The 12,340-nt window shown below is 41.4% G+C and overlaps 1 protein-coding gene across 8 annotated transcripts in view; it reads right to left on the bottom strand.

The window, feature by feature from the left end:
* PLXNB2 (plexin B2) overlaps nucleotides 1-12,340 on the bottom strand; it is a 258,438-nt gene that overhangs the window by 107,758 nt on the left and 138,340 nt on the right. For all 8 annotated transcript variants that reach the window (XM_005514866.3, XM_065048907.1, XM_005514867.3 and 5 more), the window contains one exon: nucleotides 8,439-8,507. The gene's annotated coding sequence lies outside the window, so the exon portion shown is untranslated. The remainder of the gene's footprint in view (nucleotides 1-8,438; nucleotides 8,508-12,340) is intronic.

The raw sequence follows: 12,340 nt of genomic DNA, 5'->3' as shown, positions 1-12,340 counted from the left end.
AATTTCCAGGCACGTTTTAAAGAAAACACGAGCTGTGTACAAACATGAGAGTTACAATGTTTTGCAAACTCAGAAGTTCCCAGGAACTGTAATTTAATCCAACTGATTTAACTAGTCACAAATTAAACTGATGTAATTTTAAAGAAAACCAGCAAGGATAAACAAGACTTGATTTTGTGCATCCCCAGAAGACTTCTGTTTACAAAGTCATTGGCTTACTGACAGATAATAAGAAATTTCATACCTATAAATTATTTTTATGTCTTGACATTACTTTATGACATTGTGCTTGATCAAATTGAGTGCTGCAGTAACAGGACACTAGAATACTGTCTAGATGACCAAAGGAACAGCTATTTTTAAATATAACGTATTTTGCATGTATTGCATTAACTGAATGAAATAAGGCTGAGGATTGCCTTGAATTTAGCCCTAAAATAATAAGCAGACAAGTATTTAATATTTGCTTTTATCCTTGTTAAATCCTTTAATTAAATATATCATTAATTGAACTACAGATTATTACAGAGATTTTTCTCAACTAACACATTTAAATGTATTAAAGCAGGGAGAAAAACAAAACAAGAACACAAGCTGGGCTTATAAACAGGTTCATATAAACAGAATTTTAGAAGAGAGCACATGGCACCTTTTCATGTTTGCTAGCACAAGAGTAACAGCAAAGCTTAAGAGCAGTGGAGGTGCCGTTGTCCATACAAATCAACACGTTAATGTAAACCGGTTCCATTTAGCGAAGTGACATACCAATTCACACAGACAATTGCTCAAACAACAGCATTGCTGCCACAACGCAAGAGGATGTGGGGCAGGAACCGAGCACAAGTCCTGCCCGCGGCCCTTGGACTGCTAGGTCTGAAGAGACCCGTCACAGCCAGGCTGTTCCTGCACCAAACCCAGGGCCATCAGAAGCTCCACATGGGCTTTTGCAGAAGCCAGGCTCTGGTCTGGACGCACCGTGCGGGGATGAGGGGAGCAGCTGCTCCAGCCTGCGGGGCAGAAGGCGCTGTGCCCCGCATCCCCCGAGATCCCCCCAAAGCCCTGCTCCCTGGGCTCTGAGGTGTCTCAAAAATTAATCAGACCTGAAGTGAACAGGACCTCCTAAAATTGTTCATTTATTAGTAATTGTGTAGTTGCTACAGACACAGCACTCAGGTGCTTCCCCTGTACCAACAAGCAGGCAACAGCAGCAAGATCATGAGGAAGAAAGGCAGCAGAACAGAGCCCTTATCTGTGCCTGTTCACACTGGTAACATTCACGCGCCTAAAATTAAAAAGAAGGGGGGTGAGGAGGCTGATTTCACCGACTCCAACATCAGCAGTCCCACAAAAGGGCTCATTTCCACCAGGAGTCAAAGGTTTATGGAGATAAAGCTAAAGTAGCATCCAAGAATGACACTAAAAACTACATTCAAACTCCAGAATCAATGTTAGAGTCAATGCTGACAACTAATTTGCAAGCGTTCCAAGTCTGTAACACATTTCCAAGGGGGAACAAATCTCAATTTTCATTTCAAAACACAAGAAACCCGGTGCAAATATTCTCACTTCTGTGAGGTTACAGTATAAATACTGCAAACAGGCACCGCAACCTGCTTATTCTGTAAAATCCTGTGGGCTGATACGCTGAGTTGAGAGTGTTACAGGTGCCCATCCACCTCTCAGTCCCACCGTGGATTAGGAGAAGAAAGAAAACTGTTCCGACAGGAGTGACAACCAAGCAGCTGCATTCACCAACCCTTCCAGGAGGAACAGGAGGACAGTTTAGGCTGGTACCTTTGACAGAAGTTTCCCAGTTAATCTCCCCCCTGCTTCATCACCCCAACTGACATACCCACAAAACTTCTAATTTAGCTTTAACAACCAACCAATGTGAAGTCCTATTTTACTGCACCTAACTTTTCTACTCAGTTTTGTTAGGCTTGGGTAAACTGTTTTTTGCTTTCTCTTGATCTCCCCGGGATGCAGGAGCCCTTGCCAAAAATAACTACGTTTTAATTTTCCTTCACAATTCCCTTGCAGAGGTCTGCACTGTTTTAATACTGTAGCATCACATATTCTTTTAATCCCTGCCTACACATTTTAACATTTCAAACACATGATTATTTATAAACGCAAAGCCACCGGGGCTTTGCTGAGGTAAAGTGGTTTAGTGAGGACTGAAACTGGGGAGGGGGGAGAGGGGAGGGTGAGTCATCATTTTTGGGTTTTAATCCTTCACTCCTCCTGTTCTGGGCTTTATTATTAGCAGTAGCACTTATTCACTATTTGCAGGGCTAAGACAGCAAACAAGTCCTCTGAATGTGAAAGCCGGGCAATTCCAACTCCTAATTTAGCCGTGCACGTCTGCTCCAGGCTGTCCAAACCCCTCAGACCTCTTTTTGTAGCTTCAGCTTTTCCCTCCTTTAAATGCCAACCCATCCACAGCCTTTGGCTGGGGTTTTGTCCGTTCCCACCTGCTCCTGCAAGAGGGAGAACAGACTGCGATGGAGTGACGCTGTCTTCATTTTTGGGCCGTATTCAGGGCTGGGCATTGCCACACTGAACAGAGCAAACCGGTTACAAAAACTGTTTGTACAGACAAAGCAAGGCATTTGAAAACCACCACTGCTCCCACTAAAACACCACCTGGAAACAAGTTACACTGCATACTGAAGGGGAGACAGCACTTGTTTAAAATCCCGTATTTCTTTTCTGGTCATTGCTCAACAGGGCAGTAAAAAAAATGTGTCCTCCAGCCCAATTATACCACTCTGCTGATAATGTAACAAAAGGAGAAAGAGCCATGAGAGACATAATGAGGCAACAAGCGAAAGGAGGAGGTAGAAAAATTAACTGCCATCACACACTATTTTTCTTCTTTTGCTTCCACCCCAGCACCCTCTCCAAACACTGCTTGTATACCCACTTTCCTGACAAAAAAAAGTCTAAGGATTTAGATGGGTTTTGGAGACCCAACTATAATCTCACACCATTTGCAGCTCCACTGAGAAACAACCCTGTGCCTTAAACTGTGAGAGCTGGGCAGGGCAGGAGCCCAAGTCCAGCCTGGGAATCAACTGCATGCGAGTTCCACCTTTTACAAACTTTTTAGAGATACTTAAATTTGGAAAAAGCTTTAAATGCGGATGCCTTGGGTTCAGCTGCTGTACCCAGGTTTCCATACCAAAATACTTGCACTCAGTTTTGAAAGTGTGAATACTCTCAAGATCCAAGTATGATTTAGGACAACTAAGAATATGCAGAACCTCTGAGAATTAGACTAGTTATTTCAGTAAATTAACTAGGTAGCAACTGTGAAAATGCTGATGTTAGACAGTATTTCAGCTTCCTGGGCTATAAATGGATATAAATTTTACTTACCTGACAGGTGTGTCATGAGAATTAGCTAATATTGACACTTTGATCTTTAAAATGCTTTGCCAAGTATTAATTAAGGAAGGATCATTTTCCATTTAAAATAGCTAGTATTAGTATTTTGAAGTTGAATTTGTTTCCATTCCTCTCCTAAAATGGCAAAGAATCTACTGTCTGTTTTTCTATGTATTCCCCAGGAGGTTATTTCAGAGAAGCATGAGAAAGAGAGAGAAAGGGAAAGAGAGAGAGAGAAAGGGAAAGAGAGAGAGAGAAAGGGAAAGAGAGAGAGAGAAAGGGAAAGAGAGAGAGAGAAAGGGAAAGAGAGAGAGAGAGAGAGAGAGAAAGGGAAAGAGAGAGAGAGAGAGAGAGAGAGAAGGGAAAGAGAGAGAGAGAAAGAAAGGGAAAGAGAGAGAGAGAAAGAAAGGGAAAGAGAGAGAGAGAAAGAAAGGGAAAGAGAGAGAGAGAAAGAAAGGGAAAGAGAGAGAGAGAAAGAAAGGGAAAGAGAGAGAGAGAAAGATCGACATGCAGATCTATTTCCCAAAGAAGATTAATGTATACCTCTACATAAAAAGTTGTGTTTTGTTGCAAGAATCTTCTCTTCTGTGGGTCTTGTAGCCAGACCTGTAGACTTAGGTCAAACTTCACTGATTTTAGGGAGAACAGATGCACCCACCCCCCAATAAACCACCTTTTTGTAAAACTAACCTACTAGTATTTTTTACATGGCAGGTCTCAAAGTGAAGTATGAGAAGCTGATAACACATTGCAGATATTCAAGTACTGCATCTACTAATAAAGCACGGTCTCACTTCACCATCAAGGGAAAGGTGCCAACATATGGGCAAAACCCTATTCCAGTCTCATCTGCAGCCAGTGACATGAAATACGTCCAAAGCTGCATCATGCTTTTGTTAGATGGGTCACCCATGTAGGTTGCTGCAGAAAAAGATGGAAGCCACAGCTTACCTGGGGAGCCCGCTTTCCCCCAGCCCCTCCGCACTCAATAGTAAGGGCAGGACTGTCACCACGGGCATTCTTGTCATAAAGGTCTATCAGCAAAGGAATGACATTTGGCATTTACACGGCCCAGTGAATATAAATCCAGATTAGAGGGAAATAAAAGATGGTACTTTGTAGCATATGGGAAAACAGCAGCATAAGTCTCCAGGTAAGCTGCTCTGCACATCGCGGAGATCATGACATAGGGCTCTGCTGTGACTGGTACTGCTGATGCTTACAGCCCGACTTGCTGCCGCAAGCTACTCATGCTGGTCGAAGGAAAAAGAAATGGGACACAGGTCCTGGAAGACATGCCAGAAAGCACAAGCATGAAGATAAATGCAACCCCTGTGTAGTCCTCCTGAATGCCTTTTAGGGTCTCAGGGTGATGAAAGCGGGAATTCTGCGAGAACATTTTGCAAAGCCCATGTCTCATTCTCGCCTGCCGCACAACCCATGCAAAAGATACTGAACAAACACTTCCATAACTAAAGTCCTATGGATCTGAAGATGAGTCTTAGAGGTCATTCTGGGGACTCAAGTCTGACTGTCACATCTAGAAAATACTAGAATTAAAGTTCCTTATGCAAATCCTTTATGATAGTCTCTATGAGGGGACATTTTCCCCCCATTCCCCTGCCTCATTTAATGCACAGCACAGACAGTACTTAACGAACTAGCAACTCTTCAATGTTTATTTTTCTCCTCATTATCCAGTGTGGCTCTATGCCTTATTTACCACGCTATCCAAAGGCTGCTGAGAATTATTTATAGCATCCACAATACAGGAGCTAAGTTCTTATAAACAATAATTAATTTTATAATACCCAGATGGATCCTGAAACTAAGGTGGGCACTTCTGGGATGGGCACTGGTTTTGAGCAACTACTTTTTAATCCTAACAGTCTAAAAAGCATCTCTGTAGACTTTGCAGAAAGAACCTGCCTATCAGCAAGCAGAGATTAGAGGCAGCACATGACATGCTGTGGTCCTCACCCTTCACAAGGGTGTCTGAACCAGGCTATTTACAGTGACAATGCGCACATTTTTACATAAGAAATACTGTTGAGAACAGTGAAAAAAACTCTCAAAGCTACATTAAGGACTTGTTGCAGGGATCTCAGATTACAAAATGAGCAGCAAGAACCTAATGTTGGTATCTAATTAGGGCTGGGTGTTTTTCCCCCCACCCTGCGCTCTACCTGCTGGTGCCTGCTCCTGACACCCAGAGGTACACGCTCCTCTTCCTTCTCCTCGCACTCACTACCTCAAGATTATTTTGATGTATCATCAGCCTAATGCAATAAAATTAGAAGCTTAGTAACCCCACTAGGCCATTTTACATTTTTTCCCAGCCTTTCCCTATTTTTTTGTGGGGGGAAGAAAAAAAAAAAAATCACTTTCCCATCTCATCTCCTCTCTCCTTTCGACAAGGTAAAGAAGCTCAGCAAACCAACATTTCACTGGACTCCTCCAGCACCTCAGCTTTGGTTTCCAGCTCTATGAAAGGTCAGTCCAGAAGTGCGCTGGAAGACAATGAGGAAGTTTCTGCAAGTTTATTCCATTCTCTGGCTTTATGGGTAACCAAAGCCAAAATCCTCCCAGCTATCCTACCAAACCACTTTAATGTACTTCGAACCCAAGTTTCAGAATTAATTTTCAATTTTAAGTAAAAGAAAAAAATGTAATAAATACCTCTGGAAGCACTACACATAAAAAAGGATGATCGTAAGAGAATATACTGGATTACACAGTTTCAGGGCTCTAACTCCAGTTTTGTGAGTACAAGTAAAGCCACTATTCCTCTTGGGTCCTGTTAAGTGCTTTGTTTTCTCTCTTGGGCTCTGTTCACTTTTTGTATTATAATATCTCCGTAGCCACTTCTGCGATACAATAACAGCAGTAGATATTAAAAGGTATTTTTTTCCTCTCCACATAAACTTTTAAATTTGGTGTTACTGCAAAAATCCCAGCCAATGTGAGGCAAATTAAATTTGAAAATTATTCAAGTTTAGAAGAGTAAATCTATAATTTTAATGTCAGATAGCTGCAAGAGCCAGATCAAGAAGGTTTTAATTGAGAAGCTCAGTCTACACATGAATAAAATTTAAATATCAGAAAAATAACATCTATTGGAGATATCATTTATTTTTACATCAAGGGCAAAGTGCTGGTATCCCTCTCTCCACAAGGATGTGTTTATACCTCTGCCAGTTCCATGACCAGCTAATAATCATGTTGTCAGTAGTCTACTGCTCCCTGAAATACAGCTCTACTTCATGTCTTTTATTTGGTTTTGCACACATACATATATGAAATGACATTTATACTAGGCAGATATCTTTAACAATTCATCCCATACTTCAACCCAATGGTGCTCCCCTGCTAAATAGGCACTTAAAAATTCCAAACAAAAACTGCCAAAATATTCTGCTTATTTCTAAAAAATTGAGAACTGCAGATAACAGTACCTCCTCCCGAATTTCCCAGGAGAAACCGCTGAAGATTGAGTTGGTGAGAATTATGTGAAATTAACTCAAGAAAATCTTTTACATGTACAAACTCATCACACATATAAGGAATTGTTCAAGAACTGCCACTGGCCTGAACAAGGTCGCTTGAGATGTACTTTTAGGACCCAGAAGCAACTAAAGTAACTGGTCCCAGTAAATGCCTTCAAATTTTGTTCTGTTTTGTTCAATACACACCGGAAAATTTTAAGAATTTGATTTTATGTCACATAAGCCCATACAGGTTTCAAACTGAGCCAGATACCAGTAATGTAGAGTGTCAATACACAGCCTCATCTGTAAATCTTTAGTTTAGGTACAATGTTGTCAAATCTGAGGATCTTTATTTCAAGCAACCCCATATCAGCAGACAGCTCTATATAAACCAGACTGCATCTCGCAACGTTCCTGCAGTATCTCACTGTTTCAGTACTATTGGTCAGTTAGTAATTTCAGAAGACAAGTTTATAAAAGCCCAAAGGCTAAAATTAAAACTCTCTTAGCTTGTTAGACATTTAAGGCAGGATCACCGTCCTACTTGACATGTAAGTCATTAATTCTGTACTTTATCCAGCATTTGGAAAGGCTTAGATGACTGCTTCCAAACTCATCATGCAGGCTCTGGGAAATGGAAGGTGAGATCGTGGGAAAAATGTAATGTGAAAAAATACTGGAACAAATCTGTGGCAGCTACAAGTCATGGCTATCACTGCCCCACACACCAGAGCCACTCGAAGCCTCCTGGGGTATGACTTGCAGGGATACGGCTTTGCTTCACACACAAATATATATGTGCATATACATGTGCACACACACACTTAGGGAGTTCATGATATTATGAAATACAGCTATGGAAAGCAATTGCTTTAAAAAAAAAAAATAAGTGTGTGTTCGCCAGCAAAGTAACAGTTTCAAAAAGGTCTAGAAAATGAAGTAAAGCTCTTCTTGTTAGAGAACTATTGACTCCAGGTTTGAAAAAGTGACCTCAAGTGAGCAATGATGCACTTAGCCTAGAACCTGCAGCCGCTGTATTTCACTCTAAATTGAATTGCCAATCTGCACTGCAATCTTCTTCTACTATAAACACACGTATTTGGGGCAAGCATACAGAAAAACACTTTATCCTGGCTGTGTTATTCCAAGTTAGACTAAATTCTTTTGGAAATGGAAAATATGTCCATGATGCAGAATTTAAGGATTCCTGTGGGTATTTATACAGGGGGTAGTGGTGGTGTGTTTTTTTTTCTTTCCTTTTAAGGGCACTCAGTGACAATGTCACGTTGACATTTTTCCTGCAAACAGTTCATAAGCACACAAATAACTAACAGCATGTGGCCCTGAAGCACTTAGGTATGTAAAGCCTACAGACCCATACTAAAAAACACGTAATAGACATTTTATACCTCACACACAAAATTATGAGATCTGGTATTCTCACCATACTGAAAGGGCTTTTTCTGGTAAATTAGGCTGCCATGTTAGCATCATCTATAATATCATCAATGTCAATGGTTTGCAAACATAAATAATTGACACATGCTGTAAAATACTTACATTCACTTTTCCACTAAGTCTTCTTCACTGCAGTCAAGTTATTCTCCAGGACAGTGTTTAATCTTCTTACTAAATAAAAGAAGGCAGCAATTAAAAATCTATTCACAAGCATTAAGCTATGCTCAATCACCTTAAATTTATGAACTTTAAAATACTGATTTAAGATTGTCTATAGTGTCCCATAAACTTGTAATGTGTTTATGTATCATCAATTTTATTACATTTTAAACACAACTTTAGCACACCGTAACTTTAAATCCTGAGGCTAAATGGGGCAATGTTCTGTATTTTCAATAGCTGCTCGGATAACAAATCAGATGGACAGTTGCTCACAGATGTACAACTAATTACTGAAGAACTGAGAGCTCAACTCATGTATTACCAGAAAGAATGCCTGGCATTACAGATGGGGTATTGTATGATTTGGCACTTCTTTAGCTAGAGCTTGAACATGCTCTTATCAATGGCAGTAGTCAGCACCTCCCACGATCAGACATTTAAGAATGGAAGAGAAACAGCATCTGTCCCTCTAGGGAAGGATATAATACCATCTGATAACGTTTAACATCACTATATATGCCAAAAAGTGATAAAAAAGGGTTCATGTAGATTGTTCACCACGAATGTCAAGAGGACAAGTGCCCTCAAAATTATCCCTGTCAATAGACTGAATGCCCCAATCTATTCCTCACACACAGATATTTCTCTACTTAGCTTTCAGTAAAACACACGATGCCCAGTCAAACGGTCTGCAGTGAATGCCAACACACACACTAAAAGATCATCACATGGCAGCTCCCAGTTGAGAGAGACTCAAGCACCCAGCAAAATCCACCACCTTGTCACCAAAGCCATCTCATCCCAGCTGACCCTGACTTTGAGCCTTGCCTAACACTGGCTCCCCGGAGAGGTAAGACACAAACAACAGCAGGGCTGTTATTTTCCTTTCGTGTTCCTTGAGGCTGCCTAGTACTAAACTAAGTTTATTTTGTTAACCTTTGATGAGATTTAATGTATTGTTTTCATTGCTCATATCTAGTTGCTGTGGTAACACATCCTTTAAGACTATGGACATTCATCTCTTCCTGCAGCCTCCTGATAATATAAATGGCTCAGCACTGCACGAGATTCCAAGGAAAAGCTCTCTGAACAAACCTGCACTCTCACTGGGTGAAAGATGAGTAAAACTGTGATATGAAGGACACGGGAGAAGATCTGTGTGAGATGTTTAGACCACAGCTGTATGATACAGCCTAACTGGAGAGTGTGGGTTTGGACTGGGACTCAGGGAAGTCGTAGGAGGGAGTATAAGTACAGCAGCCAACCCAAGAGACAGACAAAAATTGTAGACTTTAGAATCAAGGGAAAGGGCAGATTTCTTCCTATATCTTGCTGAGAAAGGGAAAAAAAAAACCCAAAAAACAACAGAACTGGTGCAAGTTAAGCATATAAAGGAACAGGAAATACAGAGGTAAAAGGAAGTGCAAACGGATGTGAAAGATCATTATATTGTCCACAACAGCTGAGAAGAAAGGAGATGGAGGCAGTCAGCAAGGAAGCAAGACTCCATCCTGCTGAGGAATTCCCTTTATACATCCATATTGTCTCTTTCCTTCAGTGCATTTTTGCAAGTATAGCCAAACGGTGCTTTAGGCACACCATGTGCAGTTGGTTCACATCTCAACTATTTGGCTGAGCCTGGAAAAGGAACTGAATGCTGTTAGTTCTGACTGTTGTGTCCATCCAGTTATGCCTCCAGTAATAAAGGTATGGCCCCTTCTAATAACATCACAAACTTATTTATTGGAAAAACAGGTTCAACCATAGCCTGGGAACTGGCAGAGAGTCATCAGACTACTGAAGTGTCAGCTCTCACATGGGTACACCAGGCATTTCAGTCTGTAGCTGGTAATCAGCGATGCCAGAGAATTATGCCACCAAACTATACTCAGTTTTCTGTCTTAGAAAACAGGAAGCCTTTTTCATAAGAGGCTTGGGACATGAGCCAGAAATCTCACTCACTGTTGTCTCCTTATTTCTTCAGACTGAGTCATCAGATTTTCCAGGTTTCTCCACTCAAATTGCATACTGCTTTGGCTACGTTTAGATGGACGCAGGTGGTACCATCTGCTGCAAGGCTTGCTGGTTTTGTTTGGTTTTGTTCTTTTACCTCCTGCTTGTAGCACAACAGCTCTTTTTCAGTGTCTTACACTGGAACACCACAAGAAACTGGTCTTTCACAGTATGGGTTTGTCCAGCTGATGAGTCAAATGGACTACTTGAACTAAAGGAACTAAAAGACACATCACAGGTCCTCTGAGAGCTGGAGGCTCTTGCAGCTGATCTGAAGTCAGAAGTACTTAAATTATATAGGGGAGTTGATCTTTAAAGATGCCGGAAACCACGAGCACAAACAGAGCAAGCATGGGCCAGGGGGATGCTCACACGAGTAACTTCAGTCTAACAAGGCTGATCTTGTTTTATCTCTCTCCACTGGCTCGGGAAAGTTGGTCCTGCCACAGATTGCCTTCTGGAGGAGGAATCAAACTTCCCCGAGCTGCTTTTCAGAGGAGACTCCTTCTCCCCTCCATAATCCAAGGGGACAGCAGGGAGTTTACTGCCACTAGGTTACATTTGGCTCTTATATTACCTCAGTCTGGATGCGCCAAACTCCTCACATCTTTTCACATGACACAATTTTTGCCTTTCATATCAAAATACTCCTTTAGGACAAAAGAATGAAAACCATCACAGACAGGTCGTATAGTTAAGACCATCAGGACAGGTCAATAACCAAGCAGAGCCAAGACAACTGTTAACAACCTGCCCATCCTGCAAGCACCCTCTCCCCCACCAGGCAGCTGCACCTCAGCATTTAGGGAGAATATCTCAGATACTGTCATTTCAAAAAAGATTATAAACTCAGGCTGATTGGTTGTGTCCAAATGCAAAACTTAGTAAGTGGACAACGGGCTGCTCTGGCCCTGCAGCTGCCAGGGGATCACGGCTGCCAGAAGCTGCAAGGAACAAAGCACCGCGCTCATCCTGCAGCGCCCAAAGCTGATGCTGCTATAAGTAGGAGTAAGAACATATGGAGTGCTGTTTTGTTTTGTTTTGTTTGCTTCTAGAGCTAAAAACAGCTCATAAACCACATTTCTTTGAGGGAGGCTTTTGTTTGTTCGTTAAAAAGGGCAAGCACTGGGTCAAGGATAGAAAGTTGTACTATCCGGTTCCCAGACACAGACCTTATTCCCTTGAGTGTTCAGCTATATGTAACATATGGAGTAGATACTTTTCATATAGGCTTGTATATGCCTAAGGAACTTTTATCTGGCTCTTGAGCTAACAAGCATGGTGCACTTGATAGGACGGAGCATGTGGGTAACACTACCTACTGCTTTTTTGAGCTTAATTTTGAAAACGGATTTTCACATTTTGGTGCCAGGAAGGCTATGTTAAAACACTGAGATCATGTCCATATGGAAACAGGATATAGAATTTACTATTAAAAACTTAAGGGTGATATCAAATGTCAGCTTAAGACTCCAAACATTGCAGTGTATTTACCGCTCTAATTAACTATTTGGCCCTACTACACTCCAATATCTGGCCAATGCTGTATCTTCCATCACCTTCAGTTCTCCAGCTTACATTGCTCTTGGTCATCTCCATTCTGCCCTCTCAGCCTCCTTGACCTCAGAGACACCCCCTCCACTTCTAGCACATGAGCTCCAGAGTTTTATTACTGACTTACTTTCTGTCTCCTCTGCTTGGCTAACTCGAGCTTAGTATCTTTGTCATCTTCAAGCTGCTCCACATAGCTCTGCCTTCCATATGCTTACATCTAATACTGATTACACTTTTTTTCTCCTTTGGCTTCCAGTCAATCCCATATAATTTTG

The sequence above is a fragment of the Columba livia genome, chromosome 1 (assembly GCF_036013475.1).
Source record: "Columba livia isolate bColLiv1 breed racing homer chromosome 1, bColLiv1.pat.W.v2, whole genome shotgun sequence".
Taxonomy (NCBI): domain Eukaryota; kingdom Metazoa; phylum Chordata; class Aves; order Columbiformes; family Columbidae; genus Columba; species Columba livia.
Note: the sequence above shows the minus strand (reverse complement) of the source record. Positions and strands in the feature narration are given on the sequence as shown.